At 44.4% G+C, this 19,415-nt stretch overlaps 1 protein-coding gene and 1 non-coding gene across 3 annotated transcripts in view; one reads left to right on the forward strand and one right to left on the reverse strand.

Annotated features, from left to right (window-relative positions):
* Positions 1-19,415, reverse strand: part of LOC126356019 (sphingosine kinase 1-like) — a 433,028-nt gene that overhangs the window by 301,387 nt on the left and 112,226 nt on the right. The window lies entirely within an intron of this gene.
* Positions 15,687-15,760, forward strand: Trnat-ugu (transfer RNA threonine (anticodon UGU)). The gene has a single exon. It is a non-coding gene; the product is annotated as a tRNA-Thr (tRNA).

Consider the following 19,415-nt stretch of genomic DNA (forward strand, 5'->3'; position numbering starts at 1 on the left):
ACTCTTATTTTCTCATTGCAGAGGAAGTATCAAAGCTTTCAGACGAGAAACACACGCAGGGATGTCATGTTTTCTTCATCTGGAGACTGTCTACATCGAATTCAAGGCCAGGTGGCTGCACGGCATCTACCAGAGGCTTTTCCTCCACAGGGTGCACTTCTTGCTCCCTGTCGCCAATCGTCCCGTATGTCAATTTGCAGCAGATAACCACGGAGTTCAGCCTATCATTTTTTTTCTTGTTCTGCCCTGCGGCCTTCTTCCACCGCAAATTGGGTCAGAATCCTGAAAAAAGACTATAAATTAAAAAAAAGTTCTGCGTTAAGAAGTTTTGTTCCATAGATTGGCTACTGAATCCCGGTGATAGAAGCGGACAGCTGCTTCTTCCGAAGGTTGAATTTCCGGTCCAACGCGGCATTCATTTGCGAGCCGCGTCCCGAGCTAGACGCGCTGGAAAAGTGCTGCGTCATTCGGATGAAATATTTTTGTTCAGTGAAATCAGACAGATTTTTTAAAACAAAGGCTATTCCAGAATTCTGTACTTAATTACAAACACTTATTTCATTATTTAATCATTAATTAACAACTGGTTTTTGTTAATTAACTTCTTGTCGGAATGCAAGCACGAAAATTGTAAAATGCGCGCGAAAATTAGAGATACGTTTTAAATACCACGATGTTCCGCCTTATTTTTCATTCCGTCCGTAAGTATGTACTATTTATCTTTGCGAATCAACCTTAAAATCCAGCTACCAGCCGTAACTCCGGCTTTGAGCCACTTTTTTAGTGACAGTTGCAAATTGATGTTAGTTACCCTGAAGAAACAGAATTGAAAATTTTATTAAAATACGAAAAGAACACATATGCACACATAATCATACATTATAGAAATAACACTGATAAACTATTAAAATATAAAAATATATAATTGCTTCTACAAGTTTACCAATCGGTCACTGTCGAAAGATGCGCGGGAATCACGAAAGTTAATAAGACACTAGCGCCTAAATTCTGCTCCAAAGTTACCTCACGTGCAAAATATGAAGGATATGCTCAAGAGACTTCTGGCAACAAACATTCTCTACATTTCTTCTTTGCGACAACCATGATGAGGAAAATGAAAACTTTGTCATCTTGGTGTTGCCATCTTGGTACGTGATGAAGAACAAGAAGCAAAAGAGAAAGAAGATTAAGAATACATATAAAATTTTCAATTTTTGTTACTGATATAGCCTGTAATAAAAGCAGTAACGCATGCATTTTTTAAATAAGTTTACAGTTGAAATTATAAATGTTAACCGAAAACATTTTTATGGACTTTATTAACTTTTTCCAGATTCTATTCGCCATACTGGATCGGCTGTTTGGCTTTCTCAATTTTGATACAAAAATCACTATCATAAGGGCAGAAAACCCATTATTCTTGTTTTCGGCCATATTGGGGGAGATTTTGAAATTTTGACCAAGTTTTCGGGATTCTGATCCACAGAAAAAAGAATATTTTACACTGAATGAAGAATGGACATCCTTTCGAATGACGTGTTCGGTCTCAACATGTCTATCCTGGTTTGGGCTGTTCTAGAATTTCATTCAGTTGAAAAATGTGCAGGATTCGACATTCTCCAGTCTTCGCATCTTGTACTGTCATGACGAGTTTTTTGTTACAATGAATTTGACATGAAAGTCATTTGTCCTGGATATCCACGTCAAATTTCCATACTATATCACCATTTCGTTGAATGTCCTATACTTCTTGGTGTTTGAATTATCTCTGACAGACTGTATGACTTAAGCAATTGACTGGGAGTTAAGAAAAAGTCCCGGCTTGAATATTTAAGATGATCTCAGTCTGTTGACATTTCTCCAAGGTATTTAGATAGTCTTATCCTTTCGCAAAATCGGTGAGACTCCTGTACGTCTGGCCGGCCTAAGTGGCGAGCGGTTCTAGGCGCTTCAGTCTGGAACCGCGCTGCTGCTACCGTCGCAGGTTCGAATCCTGCCTCGGGCATGGATGTGTGTGATGTTCTTAGGTTAGTTAGGTTTAAGTAGTTCTAAGTTCTATGGAACTGATGACCTCAGATGTTAAGTCCCATAGTGCTCAGAGCCATTTGAACCATTTTTTCTTGTACGTCTTCACGTTTGCTAACGACAAGATATTCAGTCTTTGCTTCAAATACCAGGAGGCCTTCAATCCCGTGTCCGGCCATCCTGATTTAGGTTTTCCATGATTTCCCTAAATCGCTCCAGGCAAATGCTGGGATGGTTACTTCGAAAGGGTACGGCCGACTTCCTTTCCTAATCCGATGAGACCGATGACCTCGCTGTGTGGTCTCCTCGCCCAAAACAACCGAAACCAACCCAGAAGGCCATTTCTCTTAAGTTCTGTCTCTAATGGCCTCGTTTGGACGGCTGTTGTTATTGCTGCTGCTGCCGTTGTCTTCAGTGCGAAGACTGGTTTTATGCAGCTCTCGATGCTAGGCTGTCATGTACAAGCCTCTTATTTTCACGGTAAGGCCTCCCTCTACAATTTTACCAAACTGACTACTCCTCATGAGTGCTACCAACCTATCCCTCCTTTCAGTCGAGTTGTGCCATAAATTTCTTTTTTCTCCTGTTAGACTCGTTACTTCACCGTCAATTATTCCACCTAAGTATCTAATCTTTAACGCTCTTCCGTAGCACCACATTTTAAAAGTTTCCATTCTCTTCTTGTCTGAAATGCTTGTCGTTCAAAATTCACTTCCGGACGAGACTACATCCCAGACAAGTACCATCACAAAGAACATACTAAAACTTAAATTTCTATTAGCTATTAGCAAATTCCTCTTCCTCAGTAACTCATTCTTGCTACTGCTAGCGTGCCTTGTAAATCCTCTCTGCGCTGGCCATCATCAGTTATTTTACTGCCCAAATAGCAAACCCGATCTACCACTTTTATTGTTTCGTTTCCTAATCTAATTTTCTCATCATAGCCTGATTTAATTAGACTATATCCATTACCCTCGTTTTATACTGGTGATGTTCAACGTATAATCTCTTTTCAAGACATAATCGATTCCGGTCAGCTGCTCTTCCCAGTCCTTTGCCGTCCGTTTGTGACAGGCTGCAATGTCGTCGTTAAACCTCATATTTGTTATATCTTTTCCCTGAACTTCCCTTTCCAAATTTCTCTTTGGTTTCCTTTACTGTTTGCTTAAAGTACCGTTTGCATAACGATTTCATAGGTTACAACCCCTCCTCCCCTCCCTCCTCCCCGGCTCAGCAGCCGCTGAGCAGTAGAAATTACACACTTCGGACATCGCTTACTTTAATTTTCAATCATAAACAGTCACTTTACGTAATCGAAGACAGACGCTGGACAAGAAAGACTACAGTAAACTGCTCCGCTTCAAGTATTTTATGAGATGACTTGTTGGTTCGAAAAACAGTCCAAATACGAGCACAAAACTCGTATAAGAAGGGCGAACTGTGAAGCTAATACTGTAATTGTATCGAGAAATTGACAAGTGTGATAAAGAAACTAGCCGTGAAGCAGCAGCGCACTGAAATGAATGTCTTTCAGAACAGGCATAGAAAATCTATGCCGTTTGTGGAATTTTATCTCCTTAATTTAACTAACACAGCAATACCTGCAAGTGAAAAAAAGTTTACCGTGGGAAAAACGTTTGCATTGTAAAGGCCACGGCCTGTGGAATCAGTTACTTAGGTTCGCCGCAAGCCGCTTTCTCAAGTATTTGTCTCTGATAAGAAACGATAAGAACATCCGTATCCAATCAAGGAGCATGACTAGGTAAACAAAAGGATGGTTTCTCTTGCGCGAAATTGGAGACCAGTGTACGATCGGAGCACATTGTTTCGCTGAAGAACTCCAAATCAAGTAGATTGTAGTTTCTTTAGTAGACCTGCTACCTCTCACGTTAACTGTCGTTTACTTTGAATTAGTTTCTTAAGTTTCTTGTTGGTTGAAAGAGCAGTAAGCCATAACTTCGGAAGTTCAAGAGGTGATGCAGACTTCGATAGAGAAATCGACAGTATTAATGGCCATTGGCCAACAAGGTTGTTACAACAATTTGTGGACGTGGACATGGCAGAAGAGTCTTACAGTTAACAAATATGAGAACTTGGTTTCAGATTTTATCCAGTCTACTTGTATAACTTAACATGCAGCACTGTTGGTTGCACGACACAGATATGAGCCATGCCTCAATGGAACCCGCATGCCGACTTGCAACTCGTTGTCCGGTTCCCTAGATAGGACTGGATAGGAACCGCTCGCTCACCGATAGATCTGTACCTACAGATTGGAAAATTGCGCAGGTCGCACCATTGTTTAAGAAGGGTAGTAGGAGTAATCCATCGAACTACAGACCTATATCATTGACGTCGGTTTGCGTAGGGTTTTGGAGCATATACTGTATTCAAACATTATGAAGGGAACGATCTATTGATACGTAATCAGCATGGCTTCAGAAAACATCGTTATTGTGCAACACAGCTAGCTCTTTATTCGCACGAAGTAATGGCTGCTATCGACAGGGGATCTCAGGTTGATTCCGTATTTCTGGATTTCCGGAAAGCTTTTGACACCGTCCATCACACGCGACTTCTAATCAAGCTGCGGGCCTATGGGGTATCGTCTCAGTTGTGCGACTGGATTCGTGATTTCCTGTCAGGAAGGTCGCAGTTCGTAGTAATAGACGGCAAATCATCGAGTAAAACTGAAGTGATATCAGGTGTTCCCCAGGGAAGCGTCCTGGGACCTCTGCTGTTCCTGATCTATATAAATGACCTGGATGACAATCTGAGCAGTTCTCTTAGATTGTTCACAGATGCTGCTGTAATTTACCGTCTAGTAAGATCATCCGAAGACCATTATCAGTTGCAAAGCGATTTAGAGAAGATTGCAGGTGGCAGTTGACGCTAAATAACGAGAAGTGTGAGGTGATCCACATGAGTTCCAAAAGAAATCCGTTGGAATTCGATTACTGGATAAATAGTACAATTCTCAAGGCTGTCAATTCAACTAAGTACTTGGGTGTTAAAATCACGAACAACTTCAGTTGGAAAGACCACATAGATAATATTGTGGGGAAGGCGAGCCACAGGCTGCGTTTCATTGGCAAGACACTTAGAAGATGCAACAAGTCCACTAAAGAGACAGCTTACACTACACTCGCTCGTCCTCTGTTAGAATATTGCTGCGCGATGTGGGATCCTTACCAGGTGGGCGTCGCGGCGAGATCTATTTACGAAATTTCAGTCACCAACTTTCTCTTCAGAATGCGAAAATATTTTGTTGAGCCGAACCTACATAGGTAGGAATGATCATCAAAATAAAATAAGAGAAATCAGAGCTCGAACAGAAAGGTTTAGGTGTTGGTTTTTCCCGCGCGCTGTTCGGGAGTGGAATGGTAGAGAGATAGTACGATTGTGGTTCGATTAACCCTCTGCCAAGCACTTAAATGTGAATTGCAGAGTAGTCATGTAGATGTAGATGTAGAATGAGTGAGTTTTTTTCGGTGGAGGTCCACAATCAGGTAAGCAAATGCTGGAATGGTCTCCAATTTCTGCCTGAGAAAATACGATACATAAACAGTTAAAACACAATAACAGAATAAAATTTACACAATTCACAGACAGATGGGGGCAAACAACTTTTCTCTCTTATCTTACCCGACGACTGTGCATACAGGGATGACATCTGTCCGCAAAGTTAAAATAAATTAAAACGACTAACACAATGCGACAGGAAGAGAGAAGTTTCTTGTTTCATCAAAATGCCCTTTCTGAAACACAGTGGGCAAAGTAAGAATTTCCATGCATGCAGCCAAAAGTGTGCTATCACCTATCAGTACCATCCCACGGGGTCACAGCAATGGAATTGCAGGTTTCCATGAGACGCCAATAACGCTCGTATTGGGACCCGGCGGACCAATGGAGAACGCCTGCTGGGCCGCACGTTTAGCTACGGCTATTGATATCAATATCAAAGCGGCAATATCGAGTCCCGATCTTTTAATTTTATATAATACTTCTTCAAGATTTTAGGAATTGTAGTAAGACATAATTTTGCTTTCACTGTGTGCAGGAGCCTTACTACTTTTTGAGCTTTGATCACATCCAATCTCTCTTTGACTGTGTGAAGCAATTATAAATGGCATAAAATAACACTGATTCCATTGGGGGGGGGAGGGGGTGAATAACAACTTTTTCGATGTGAAGGAAAAGCACATCAGTTGTGTTAAAAAAAGTTAACGCAGACAGTGTACTATTTCTTCACGACGACATTATTCAAAAACAGTTGGTGGAAATGATGAACAAAACTCTAAATGACAAGGTTGGTATTTGCTGTAGGAGGAGGCGTATGAGGGGAAATGCTGACGCAATAGGCGCTCGACGCTACCAACGAAAACTGCAACATACAGCTTCACCACACAAAAATTTGCCGCTACAACTTATAGGCCGCTGGCATTCGCAGAAATGGAGGGAAAAAAAAACCAGGGAAGTCGACATAAAGTTTTCCGGACAAATCCGATATATGACAAAACTGAACGATTGACGCAGCACCAGACACCTTTTTTTTTTGTGCCACTTACATACAGTTACCATTGTTAGCGGCAGCCGAACTTCCCCGATGCCCTACGCTCATTTCCATTTTTCCATTATTAGCAAAGTGTTTATCGCCAAACGTGAACGTGCATCGTTTTCCTTTCAATTCTTGCTTTAAGGGGCATAGGCAGGCTGCTAGCTTGTTGATTTACAGAATACAAAAAAATCAAATGGCTCTGAGCACTATGGGACTTAACATCTGAGGTCATCAGTCCCCCAGAACTAAGAACTACTTAAACCTAACTAACCTGAGGACGTCACACACATCCATGCTCGAGGCAGGATTCGAACCTGCGACCGTAGCAGTCGCTCGGTCCCAGACTGTAGCACCTAGAACCGCTCGGCCACCACGGCCGGCTTACAGAATACATCAATACTTAAATGTACAGCTTCAAAACATATGACTCATAGTTAATAGTCAATACTTGATGCAAACATCTGCGTCGTTTTCAATGTGCAGCAGAATAAAAAGGGATAAGTGAAACTGGCAAAAAGGTGGTACTGCGCGAAATATTCCACTACGACAATGCGTCTGCTCACATGGCGACAAAAATACAAATATTACTTGATAATTAGCGAGAGCAGAAATTTATGCATGCACTTCATAATACAACTGTTTTCAGCCAGGATTGTCTTCCTCTCCAAGAAACATAAGTGAGCTCCTCTCTTTATGAGCCGTCTCTGAGTAATCTTGTCTGGGAGACATCATCGAGCTAGCACTAAATAGTTTACCATGATGCGCTTCTACATACAGCTTCAGGGAGAGTGAACACATAAGATGTGTTCATAAGTTTTCGGGAAAAGGGGAATTTTATTTACTACAGGTTCATTTTTTTCCATCGTGTTCAAACACTAGGCCGGCCGCGGTGGCCGAGCGGTTCTAGGCGCTTGAGTCCGGAACCGCGCGACCGCTACGGCGGCAGGTTCGGATCCTGCCTCTGGCATGGATGTGTGTGATGTCATGAGGTTAGTTAGGTGTAAGTAGTTCTAAGTTCTAGTGGACCGATGACCTCAGATGTCAAGTCCCATAGTGCTCAGAGCCATTTGAACCATTTTCAAACTCTAGGGATAGGTTTAGTGAGCTTATGTCCGACTATGCATAGTTCCCATAGTAGAGACCATTTATTCAATAATACTTTGTTACAGAGACTGCGTTCTAATACGCGCTCAACCACAGCATTCAATGTATGCAACAGTGCTACGCCGTTTGTCTGAGACAGGGTCGTTCCAGGAAGCAGGAAATCGTGAAATACGTACCATAAATATTCGGACACCAGACTTGGAGGGAAATGTGATTAACATTGTGTAAGACGAGCGCCGTGTCTGTGCTAGGCATTTGGCCCGCCAGTACAGGGTAAGCCTGAAGACCGTGTCGAACAATCTCCAGGACAATTGTTACAACCCTTACCACTTGCAGCATGTGCAGGGCCTACTAGCGACACACTGTACACACCTGGGGCAGTTTTGTCACTGGTTTGTTCGCCAGGCAACCACGCTTCCGGGATTTGTGCCTGCCAGCCTATTCACAGATGAGGCCATCTTTACGCGGAGTGATTTCATCAACTTTCGTAACAGTCATCTGTGGGATAGTACGCAGAACCTCCATGGTATGGTGCAGGCGAATCATCAGCATCGGTACAGCCGGAATGTGTGGGCGAGGATAATTGGCGACCGTAGTTTGCGACCAGACTTCCTTCCACGTCGCCTAACAGGCCAGAACTATCGGCGTTTCTTGCAGGTGACTTTGCCTCTCCTGCTGGAAGAAGTGCCATTGATGATTCGAAGGGTTACGTGGTTGCTACGCATTGGTGCTCTAGCCCACTTCGCTGGTAACGTCCGGACACGTCTCAATCGTGTCTTCCCTGGCCGATGGATCGGACGAGGGGGTCCAGTTGCATGGCCTGCTCGTTCACCGGCTCTCAACCCGTGTGATTTCTGGTTATGGGGCCATCTCAAAAGCATAGTGTATGCAGAGCCCATTGCAGATTTGGAGACACTGGAGCAGCATATTCATGTTGCCTTTGACAACTGACCCTTAACATAGACAAATGTAATTTATTGCGAACACATAGAAAGAAAGATCCTTTATTGTATGATTATATGATAGCCGAACAAACACTGGTAGCAGTTACTTCTGTTAAATATCTGGGAGTATGCGTGCGGAACGATTTGAAATGGAATGATCATATAAAATTAATTGTTGGTAAGGCGGGTACCAGGTTGAGATTCATTGGGAGAGTCCTTAGAAAATGTAGTCCATCAACAAAGGAGGTGGCTTACAAAACACTCGTTCGACCTATACTTGAGTATTGCTCATCAGTGTGGGATCCGTACCAGATCGGGTTGACGGAGGAGATAGAGAAGATCCAAAGAAGAGCGGCGCGTTTCGTCACAGGGTTATTTGGTAACCGTGATAGCGTTACGGAGATGTTTAGCAAAACTCAAGTGGCAGACTCTGCAAGAGAGGCGCTCTGCATCGAAGTGTAGCTTGCTCGCCAGGTTTCGAGAGGGTGCGTTTCTGGAAGAGGTATCGAATATACTGTTTCCCCCTACTTATACCTCCCGTGGAGATCACGAATGTAAAATTAGAGAGATTCGAGCGCGCACGGAGGCTTTCAGACAGTCGTTCTTCGCGCGAACCATACGCGACTGGAACAGAAAAGGGAGGTAATGACAGTGGCACGTAAAGTGCCCTCCGCCACACACCGTTGGGTGGTTTGCGGAGTATGAATGTAGATGTAGACACTGTTGGGATGCAGCCCGGCCGACGTGAACGCGTGAGACTGAACTTGCTACGGCGCGTACTCGCATGCGTTGAGGCACATGGAAACCATTTTCAACACATACTATAACTGTGGTACACCTGGTATTAGACCGCAAACTCAAAGTACTACTGAATTAATGTTTCCTAGCATGGAAATTGAGTATTTCAGGACGTAAGTTCATTAGAACTTTGTTTTTGTTCCGTATCCTATCATCGATCAATCCGTACAGTTTGTACACGTTGAAAAAAAAAATCACCCTGTGTATTAAATAAGACTGAGATGCTCGTGTAGCCTCTATGACGCACCTTATGGTGTTTTGCAGAGGATACCGACTGCTGCATTCGTGTTCTTCACTATTAAAAGGTGTAGGGACTGGGAGGGAAAGAGAGAGAGATCAGATCACGTTGCAGTGCGGTGTCCGGGCGCGCAGACGCGTATTGAATAGTAACGAGAATCCTCAGCTGCAGTCGTGCAGAGATTGCAGTAAAGAGCCGAGCTCTGCAGCACAGCAAACACTTCATCTTTTCGATATAATTACGGTACCCGTCTGCTACTTACCTGCTCTTCTTCCACTGACCTTGAGGAATACTGTGTGTCTCCAAAGCGGGCATGCGAACGTTGCATGCAAGCACGGTGAACCTTCTCACACAGGGCTGTGATTAAAAGCTGCATTTTTCAAAGAGGCACCTTAGTCGTCGGACCACTTGATTACCCATTACGTAAAGGTCGCAACATCTACTAATTGCATGCTCCGCGGGGCTTTACGTGTTTGATTGCTGGGAAGTTTTCAGAGGGAAAAAAAGAAGTCTTCTGCCGAAAGCCGCAAGACTCGTAAGCAATTTCGCTGCTGAGAAAACGACACGTCATCTTGCATGCGACATCCTTTGCTCATGCCGCACAACACAGCAGTGGTCGCTAAGGCGGTGTAGTTGTCGGATGGGATATCTGTATCCCTCGTTTCGTTTCGAAGGACCGGGACTGCTCTAGTCCATACCTTTTGTCGGATAATATGGGGTTCGGAATGGTGGGTTTGGGAAGAATCGTGAGTAATGTTTCTTTGGTTGTTGGTAGGATGCTCTTGGAAAGATATTTCTGGGATGATTTACGGTGCGGATTGATCTGAGATTGGGACAGGATCGGATATCGACGTCTTCTTGGCTTCTCTCGCCCCAACGCGCCGACTGCGTTGTGGCTCGGCGAACGAGCTCCCACCCTTGAGGAGGGCGGCGAGATCGTTCCCGGCGTCTTGTGGTAACATTTGGACGACTGTTGGCTGTCGTGAAACAGCCTTCTTCTGTTCTTCGTCGGAGACCGGGGCTGCGTTTTACTTGGTGGCTGCCTCGACCTTTTCGGAGGTGGCCAATGCAAGCAACCCTTCCAAGTCCTTGGAGATCCGCACCGCCAACTTCTTCTTGGAAGGCGGCGGTGCTGGATCTGGGTCCGTTTCTATTGCGTCCATTTTCTCTGTGGGCTCCTGCCCCGATGGGGGTGGAGCAGGTGGGCGAGCTAGTGCGGTGCCTCTATAAACGGAGCAGCCTTTTAGAATCCCCGCGATAGGAGAACGGGGATTGCGACATACAATAATTCCCAACGAACACACTGGCCGTACGAGTCTCCGCTGATAATGTAGATGCTCAAATCCGCAATTCGCGAGGACATAATTAGTTTGTACCTTTTTTCAAAGTGCAGGCGCACCGCTACAAATGAATATTTGTGTTCTGGACAACTAGCTATCTTGCTGCGAGTCAGAGCTGTCAACTTCACCCAAGGCGTAAACAATGCAGCGCCATCATACAATCATACTCACGTCTCCCGTCTGACCAACAACAAGCTATAACGCAAGTACTACTCCCAAAATCAACCCTTCGTCAACTGAGGTTGACGCTTTTGTTCTAGGGACAAGTGACCTTACTAGCGTGACGTTAGACAAGCTGTACATCAAAATTACGACATTCCTAATGATTCAATTTACGTGTTGTGTCAATTTAAACTAAATGGTTCAAATCTCTCTAAGCACTATGGGACTTAACATCTGAGGTCATCAGTCACCTACACTTAGAACTACTTAAACCGAATTCTCCTAAGGACATCACACACATCCATGACCGAGGCAGGATTCGATCCTGCGACCGTAGCAGCATCGCGGTTCCGCACTGAAGCGCCTACAGCCGCTCGGCCACAGCGGCCGGCAAGTTTAAACTATGTTAATGGCTAATAACACTAGATAAAGGACACTGGGGATCCCTCTCCAACGGCCAATTTTGAGTACGGCCAAACTGTGTTTGTAATGTTTTGATTGTACCCTGCTGACATGAACAGAAAAGACTAAAAACATACAAAACATCACTAGATTTATATGAAAATAAAAAGGAGTGTGTGTTACCATGATCTGCTGCACAGCAAACGATTCCGTTTGATCAGAAGATTAGAAAACTATAATTTGATTTCGTTTAGGTCATGTATTATGAAAATCTTACCCTGAGGAAGGCCGTTCTAATAAGGCCGAAACGATGGTTTTATAGTTTTTATAGTTTATATATTTTAAAGTATTTTATAGTTTATACACTGACGCGGTACAACATCCAGAAGATTTTTAATTTTCTTGACACCGGCCGGAGAAGCCTACGCAGTTATGTCATTATGGAAATAACTGATATGTCTTTAGCAACGTTTCAATTAATTAATAGTAATTTAAACATCGTCCTTTAAGTGAAACTAGCTGTCAGAAACTAGGTATTATGAATTGCTGCTTACAGTGAAATGCTTTATTTGCTTCAAAAGCCCATTCTTCAAAAGGGTCAAATTAAGATGTCCAGTGTTCACGCATCAGGCTTTGTAAGATTATGTGACAAAGTCCATCCCCACAAAACCTCTTACGTAATTGCGAATAAGCGAGGTCCACGAGAAAGACAGGTCGTGGCACAAACGTCACAGCACGTGACACTTCAGGTTTTGCGAGTGCCAGCAGCCGTCTCCAGTGAGGAGCGAGTAACTATTTCAGACGAGTTTAATAGTTCGTGACCGCTCGTTTAATTGCATGCAAGCTCTCGATAGCCGACGGTAAAGTTAAGACCTTTGGTGGGTACGTTTTCAATTATATATTGATTTCCCGTGGGCCCAGCTAACTTTTCGAAGTGTGGCGAACAAGCCAACTAGTATGACGTCACAAGTTCGTTACAGGACCCGTAATCTCATGGGGCCCGGAATAAGCGGTTGTCTCACTCCCTCTACATGTTAGTGAAGCCGGGGATAATTTCTGAAAGAGAAACAAAATAAAAAACTTTAAACATACGAAGAAAGCAGATAAAGTAAATGTAAGTGAAAAGGCTGATATCAAAAGGGATCAGAACCAACTTGTATTAAAAAATGGTTCAAATGGCTCTGAGCACTATGGGACTCAACTGCTGTGGTCACCAGTCCCGTAGAACTTAGAACTACTTAAACCTAACTAACCTAAGAACATCACACACATCCATGCCCGAGGCAGGATTCGAACCTGCGACCGTAGCAGTCGCACGGTTCCGGACTGCGCGCCTAGAACCGCGAGACCACCGCGGCCGGCCCAACTTGTATTACGTAGCGTTTCGGTTTGACGAACAAAACAATTCTGATCTGGACCAGATGGATTGGTCGAAATAGATCTCGGATTTATGAAAAGCGCTATCGGTTCATCGAAATTATATCACAAAGTCGCGTCGACAACAAGGCCATTCGGGTCATGAGAAAGGACAAGGCCAGGGTAGGAAATTCGCCTTGTCCTTCTGAAAGCGGATCATCCCGGCATTCATCTTGAGAGGTTTACAAAAACCACCGAAAACCTGTATCAGGCCGGATAAAAAATTTTAACCTCGGTTCGTCATAACTTCCGGGTCTAAGACCGATGAGTCCGTAACAGTGCTAAAAATCTCAATGATTAACTACATTTTGGTACAGAGGAGCAGTAAAAATACAGTGTGAGTATGAAGTCTTGCCCTGATTATAAAAATTTATAACAGAATAATCGTTTGACATAATAATTTACATTTGATGCCGTTACATAGGTTAGTGTTAAAAGTTTCTTTTAAGACTACTTCCGTTAGTAAATCTCAACGTGTGCTCCCTTGGTAGCTCGGAGAATGTAGAAGTGGTATTCCAGTTCCCGCCGTGTGTTTCGTAACATGTATTCTCTCACAGTACCCACAGCAGCTTGTATCCTAGCCTTCAGTTCGTCGACGTCAGCAACTGTTGTGATGAAGACTCTGTCCTTGCTATAGCCCAAGAAAAAAATAGTCAGGGGGCGTAATGTCTGGAGAGGGAAGTAATGTCCGGATCGGTGTAGTGGAAGGAACGGTCCAACACCCTGGCCACCCCGCTCTCCAGACATCAAGCCCCTTGACTTTATTTCGTGGGGAGCACAGAGTCTTCGTCTCTTCGTCACCCCAGTTGCTGACGTCGACGAACTGAAGGCTGGGATACAATCTGCTGTGGGTACTACGACAGAATCCATGTTACGAAACGCCTAGCGGGAACTGGAATACCGCCTCGGCATTCTCCGAGCTACCAAGGGAGCAGACGTTTAGGTTAACTAACGTAAGTGGTCTTGAAAAAGCTAGTAACACTAACCTATGTAACGGCATCAAATGTAAATTATTACGTCAAACGGTTATTCTGTAATTGTTATAATCAGGGCAAGACTTGTTGCTCACCCTGTATTTACTTTTCGTCGGGCAGGTACCACAGGCGTGGTAATTACTGAAATGACAGCAGTTTGCATGTCCGACTGTAATTACTGTTAATTTTTCACTTTTGGCCTACTTCTGCTGTTATGGCATTGTCAAGAGGTAGTTGCTGAGCATGAGGACTGGACAACAAGCTGTCCAGCCATTAGCATGTAGCGGCAAACGTGCAGGGTGCAACAAAAACATAGGGCCAAACATTCCTCACAAACGAGTGGTGGTGGTGATGGTCGTGATGGTGATGATAGTGGTGGTGGTGGTGGTGATGATAAGTTCCTATGGGACCAAACTGCCGAGGTCATCGGTCCCCAGACTTACACACTACTTAATCTAACTAACTTACGCTAAGAACAACACACACATCCATGCCCAAGGGAGGACTCGAGCGTCTGATGGGGCAGCCGCGCGAACCGTGACAAGGCGGCTACCCCGCGCGGCGAAACGAGAGGTAAAATTTGTTATATGGACATGGGTCCAGATACGCTTTATTCCCATTTTTCATTTTCTACTTGATGTGTACGGGTCGCACACATCGTGTTAGCTTTAGATGCCCCAAGATGGACGGAGAAACTGTGACAGAGCAAACATATTACTGACACACAAAATGTTCAAATGTGTGTGAATTTCTAAGGGAACGAACTGCTGAGGTCATCGATCCCTAGACTTACACACTATTTAAACTAACTTAAACTATCTTATACTAAGAACAACGCACACACACATTCCCGACGAGCACTCGAACCTCGGGCGGGAGAGGCCGAGTGACACAAATATACACTTTATTGCGCTGTGATACTTCTTGTTCAGAACTCGTTGGATGTGCTTGCGGACAGATAGAACTAAACAGTGGCCTGTCAAGCTGTGTGTTACTGGATACAATCGCTGTGGTAAACTAAATGATAATTAATTGTTACCCTCAGCTGCCGACAAGTACTGTTGATATACCTCGATGGGGACAGCTGAAAATGTATGCCCCGACCGGGACTCGAACCCGGGATCTCCTGCATACATGGCAGACGTTCTATACATCTGAGCCACCGAGGACACAGATGAATAGCGCGACTGCAGGGACTTGTACGCTCCCCGTGAGACGCACGTTACCAACTGTCCACAATCTACATACGTAATGTACCTAATAGATATTTGCCCATCCACTCATAACTTGCGCACTCTAAGGTGACAATTCCCGTTAGAGTTCGGGCAACCTGTGCGCATTCGCTCAAAAAAATGGTTCAAATGGTTCTGAGCACTGTGGGACTCAACTGCTGTGGTCATCAGTCCCCTAGAACTTAGAACTACTCAAACCTAGCTAACCTATGGACATCACACACATCCATACCCGAGGCAGGATTCGAACCTGCGACCGTAGAAGTCACACGGTTCCGAACTGCGCGCCTAGAACCGCGAGACCACCGCGGCCGGCCGCATTCGCACAGACGAAGGTCAATGGCCTGGTAGCCTTTAACTATATATGAAGATAGTAACTGTTAGGAACAGATACCATTGAAGAGCGTGCACCTTCTCTAGAATAAATGATAATTAATTGAAAACCTCAGCTGTCGACAGGTACTGTTGATATACCACGATGGGGATACCTGTGTCCTCGGTAGCTCAGATGGATAGAGCGTCTGCCATGTAAGCAGGAGATCCCGGGTTCGAGTCCCGGTTGGGGCACACATTTTCAGCTGTCCCCATCGGGGTATAACACCTGTCGGCAGCCGAGGGTTTCAATTAATTATCATTCATTCTAGAGAAGCTGCAAGGTCATTAATGGCATCTGTTCTTTCGAGAACAGTTACTATCTTCCTATATACTGTGGTAAACCACTTGTCCTTATGCGATGACTATAAGCGACTCCACTTACTGGATAAATCTCACAGGCTGATCTCCACTACGAACTGTAGCTACCAGCTGCATCCCTGGGACTCCGTGCTAGAACTGTCGTGTGCCACCGCCAAACATGAAGCCGTTGCTGTATGTGACCGGCGCTTATCACAAAGCGCAAGTCGTCACTGGCGGCGGCGCCGGAGATGGGCCGCTCTTCAAAGCTCCGCCCGACGCTCCAGTCGGCAACTGTCTCAACGCGCCAGCTCCGGTTGTGTTCATCGGTGAGGACACAACGCTAATTCTTTTAATAATCACATTAATTATGGGAAACACACACAAACAGAACGTACCAGAATTACATGGAGTGTTTTCTTACACGAAATTTTCAAAATGCCCTCTTGGTTACGTTTCATTAGAATATAAAGCAAGTTGTAATTTTTAGGTTCACAGTCATTGTTGTTTGAATTGAAAACTAAGGTAGCGTTGACAGGTCATTCACATGACTGCTCCAGCGTCAAGCACGTAGCATCAACTGTTCACTGTTCATCACGGACTTGGTTTCCGGTACAGTGCAATAGAAATGTGCCCAAAAGCAGGATTGGCAGATACCCGTTTGCTGTACGGACTAGCAGATGGTAATGGCCGAAGCGTCCAACATCTATATCGAGAGAGGTCTCCGGAATGACGGTGTCTTCACAGAAGAACATTTGAAGCAACTGATTGTCCTCTTAGGGAGTATGGGGCATTTAAGCCTACTACTCGCGACTAGAGGAAGCCTAAAAGAACGAGAATACTTCAACAGGAGGCGAAACATCGTGCAGTTGACAACAACCACTAGGGTCAGCGTAAGAAAATTTGCTGCAACAAATAATGTTGACCACATGACAGCCTGGAAAGTGCTACATGAGATCCTGCTGCACCGTACCACGTACAACGTGTGCTGGAACTATTGGCAGCTGATTTTGCTGCACGTGTACACTGTCGAGAAAGGTTCACTCAATAATGTGTCAACTGCCACTAATGCTAATGTGCTATTCACAGATGAGGTATCATTTCAAAGTAGATGATTGTGTTGAAGAGTTATGAATTACCTCGAAGAAAACGGTCTATTGACACGCACTCAACGCGCCGGCTGCGGTGGGCGAGCGGTTCTAGGCGCTTCTGTCCGGAACCGCGCGACTGCTACGGTCGCAGTTTCGAATCCTGCCTCGGGCATGGATGTGTGTGATGTCCTTAGGTTAGTTAGGTTTGAGTAGTTCTAAGTTCTAGCGCACTGATGGCCTCAGATGTTAAGCCCCATAGCGCTCAGAGCCATTTGAACCATTTGAACAGTTAAAGCGAATTTAGAAAACACCTTTCGTGTGAAACACAACTAGCTCTTTACTCGCACGAAGTGCTGAGAGCTGTCGACAAGGGATTTCAAACTGATTCCGTATTTATGGATTTCCGGAAGGTTTTTGACACTACCACACAACAGGCTTCTAGTGAAATTGCGTGTCTGTGGAATATCGCCTCTGTTATGTCACTGGATTCGTGATTTCCTGTCAGAGAGGTCACAGCTCGTAGTTGACGGAAAGTCATCGATAAAACAGAAGTGATTTCTGGCGTTCCCAAAGGTAATGTTATAGGCCTTTTGCTGTTCCATATCTATATAAACGGTGTGGAAGACAATCTGAGCAAATGGCTCTGAGCACTATGGGACTTGACATCTATGGTCATCAGTCCCCTAGAACTTAGAACTACTTAAACCTAACTAACCTAAGGACAACACACAACACCCAGCCAGGACGAGGCAGAAAAAATCCCTGACCGCGCCGGGAATCGAACCCGGGAACCCGGGCGCGGGAAGCGAGAACGCTACCGTACGACCACGAGATGCGGGCACAATCTGAGTAGCTGTCAGATTGTTTGCAGGTGACGCTGTCGCTTATCGACTATTAAAGTCATCGGAAGATCAAAACAAATTGCAAAACGATTTAGAAAAGATATGTCTGGAGTGCAAATTGGCATTTGAGCCTAAATAACGAAAAGTGTGAGTTCCTCCAACTTGAGTGCTAAAAGGACTCCGCTAAACTTCGGTTACACGATAAATCAGTCAAATCCAAAGGCTGTAAATTCAACTAAATACGTAGGAATTACAACTTAAATTGGAAGGAACACATAGAAAATGTTGTGGGGAAGGCTAACCAAAGGCTGCGTTTCATTGGCAGGTCACTTAGAAAATGTAACAGACCTAGTCAAGAGATCGCCTACACTAAGCTTGTCCGTCCTTTTTTAGAGTATTGATGCGCAGTGTGGAATCATTACCAGATACCACTGATGGAATACATCGAAAAAGTTGAAAGAAGTGCAGCACGTTTTGTATTATCGCGAAACAGGGGAGAGTGTGTCATGGAAATGATACAGGTGTCGGGATGGGCATAATTAAAACAAAGGAGTTTTTCGTTGTGGCGCAGTCTTCCCACGATATTCCAATCTTCAGCTTTCTCTTCCGAATGCGAAAGCATTTTGTTGACGCCGACGTACTTAGGAAGAAACGATCAACATCATAAAATAAGGGAAATCAGAGCTCGTACGGAGAGATATAGGTGTTCGTTCTTTCCGCGCGCTATACGAGATTGGAATAATAGAGAACTGTGAAGGTGGTTCGATGAACTCTCTCCCAGGCACTTAAATGTGATTTGCAGAGAATTCATGTAGATGCTACAGAAAGTGAACTCTAACATGGAAATAAATCTTTTCTGGATCCACGTCCATATAACACATTTTCTTCCTCTACGTTTGAGGAATGTTTCCTGAAAGTTTGGCAGTACCTTTTTTGTTATGCCCCATAGAATTTCCAACAAGTAGTCTGCGTACAATTGGCATAACACAGTTTGTACAGATGGTGTATACAGGTTGTTACAAAAAGGTACGGCCAAACTTTCAGGAAACATTCCTCACACACAAATAAAGAAAAGATGTTATGTGAACATGAGTCCGGAAACGCTTAATTTCCATGTTAGAGCTCATTTTAGTTTCGTCAGTATGTACTGTACTTCCTCGATTCACCGCCAGTTGGCCCAATTGAAGGGAGGTAATGTTGACTTCGGTGCTTGTGTTGTCATGCGACTCATTGCTCTACAGTACTAGCATCAAGCACATCAGTACGTAGCATCAACAGGTTAGTGTTCATCACGAACGTGGTTTAGCAGTCAGTGCAATGTTTACTAATGCGGAGTTGGTAGATGCCCATTTGATGTATGGATTAGCACGGGGCAATAGCCGTGGCGCGGTACGTTTCTATCGAGACAGATTTCAAGAACGAAGGTGTCCCGACAGGAAGACGTTCGAAGCAATTTATCGGCGTCTTAGGGAGCACGGAACATTCCAGCGTATGACTCGCGACTGGGGAAGACCTAGAACGACGAGGACACCTGCAATGGCCGAGGCAATTCTTCGTGCAGTTGACGATAACCCTAATGTCAGCGTCAGAGAAGTTGCTGCTGTAAAAGGTAACGTT

This window comes from Schistocerca gregaria, chromosome 3, assembly GCF_023897955.1.
Source record: "Schistocerca gregaria isolate iqSchGreg1 chromosome 3, iqSchGreg1.2, whole genome shotgun sequence".
NCBI classification, from domain to species: Eukaryota; Metazoa; Arthropoda; class Insecta; order Orthoptera; family Acrididae; genus Schistocerca; species Schistocerca gregaria.